The 2,060-nt window shown below is 51.5% G+C and overlaps 1 pseudogene; it reads left to right on the forward strand.

Annotated features, from left to right (window-relative positions):
• Positions 1-268: 268 nt before the first annotated feature.
• LOC121439021 lies at positions 269-1,503 on the forward strand (annotated as a pseudogene).
• The last annotated feature ends 557 nt before the right edge of the window (positions 1,504-2,060 follow it).

Genomic DNA, 2,060 nt, shown 5'->3' on the forward strand with positions numbered 1-2,060 from the left:
TGACCAACACAAAAGGACCTCAATGGGATTTTTGTCTCATTTTGTGTTGTTTGGGCTTTTTCTTTTTTGCCTTATTGGTTGTTTACTACTCTTAGGTGCTGGGACCTGGGAGGCAGACTAAAGTCTCATAGTCAACTGTTAGTCCCACGCTTCCCTCAGCGATATAACAGCTCAAGGGCTGCCACCTTCCCTCTAACCCCTCTAACCCGGAACCTAACCCTCGGAACTCCTGTCCCGGTCCCTCGATTTGCTCTCCTCTCCAGACAACATGAGCTTCACCACCCGCTCCACCACGTTTTCCACCAACTACCTACCAGTCCCTGGAATCTGTGCGGACGCCCAGCCAGCAGGTCCGGCCTGCCAGCAGTGCAGCCAGCGTCTATGCAGGTGCTGGGGGGGCTCTGGTTCCCGGATTTCCTCAAGCATCTAGGGTGGCTTCATGGGCTCTGCAGGCCTGGTTGGAAAAGGTGGCATCCAGACTGAGGAGACCTTGCAAGACCTGGACGACCGCCTGGACAGGGTGCAGAGCACGGAGACCAAGAACAGGAGACTGGAGAGCAAAATCGGGAATATCTGGAGAAGAAGGGGTCCCAGGGTGTCAGAGACTGGGGCTACTATCTCAAGACCATCAAGGACCTGAGGGCTCAGATCTTTGCCAATTCTGTGGACAATGCCTGCATCGTCCTGCAGATAGACAATGCCCATATTGCTGCCAATGACTTCAGAGTCAAGTACGAGACAGAACTGGATATGCGCCAGTCTGTGGAGCGCGACATCCATGGACTCAAAGGTGGTGGATGACACCAACATCACGAGGCTGCAGCTGGAGACAGAAATCGAAGCCCTCTAGGAGGAACTAAAGAAGGTTCATGAAGAAGAACCGTGAGGAGGGAGTAAAAGGACTAGAAGCCCAGATTGCCAGTTCTCAGGACCTCAGCAAGATCATGGCTGATATCCAGGCCCAGAATAAGTAGCTGGCTCAGAAGAACCGTGAGGAACTAGACAAGTACTGGTCCCAGCAGATTGAAGAGAGCACCACGGTGGTCACTACCCAGTCTGCCAAAATCAGAGATGCTCAGACCACACTCACGGACCTGAGGCACACCCTCCAGGCCTTGGAGATTGACCTAGATGCCATGAAAAATCAGAAGATCAGCTTGGAGAACAGCCTTAGGGACGTGGAGGCCGGATATGACACACAGATGGAGCAGCTCAGTGGGGTCCTTCTGTACCTGGAGTCAGAGCTGGCACAAACCCGGGCAGAGGGGCAGCACCAGACCCAGGAATGTGAAGTCCTGCTGAACATCAAGGCCAAGTTTGAGTCTGAGATGGCCACCTACCGCTGCTTGCTGGAAGATGGGGCACACTTCAGTCTCAGTGATGCTCCAGATGGACTCCAGTAACTCCATGCAAACCGTCCAGAGGACAACCACCCAAGGTCGTGATGGCAAAGTGGTGTCCAGGGGCACTGAGGCTGAGAAGGAGGCTACCCCTGGGGACTGAGGGATCAATAAAAGTTGAGAGGTCACTGGAAAAAAAATGAAGACCACTACTGCAACTACTACAATTGTTGAGCCAAATCTGAAACAAGCTTTATTAAATACTGGCCATGACTATGGACACTGGCCAGGTCCATACCCAAGACCCATGCTCAGAATACAGCCCTAAATTACACTAGTCAGAAGCTTATAAAAGACAAAACCCACAAGGCTACTTACTTCCCACCAGTGTCCAATCAAAGGCAAACATGCATCCTGACGTACTTCCTGCCTTCATACCTCCTACCTACATGTGATTAAGCACCCATCCCGTGGCACTGGGGCAACCAAGCTTGTTTACAGAGGCAAAAACATGTAGCTTCTTATCTTACATGAACAACAGCCCCCAGCATTTCAGGAAATCATCTGTGCCTGGGAAAGTGGAACTTACAGGTGTAAGACTTTAAGACAATCCTGAAGCCATTTATGACAATTCTGAATCCTCTCAGCCTCTGTGCCATAGTGCTTCTCCTCCTCCCCTGGGAACCAAGGACCTAACACCTACACATGCACGTACTCAGT

The sequence above is a fragment of the Microtus oregoni genome, unplaced genomic scaffold (assembly GCF_018167655.1).
Source record: "Microtus oregoni isolate MIOR12 unplaced genomic scaffold, Mior012 000059F_ref0000304, whole genome shotgun sequence".
NCBI lineage: Eukaryota > Metazoa > Chordata > Mammalia > Rodentia > Cricetidae > Microtus > Microtus oregoni.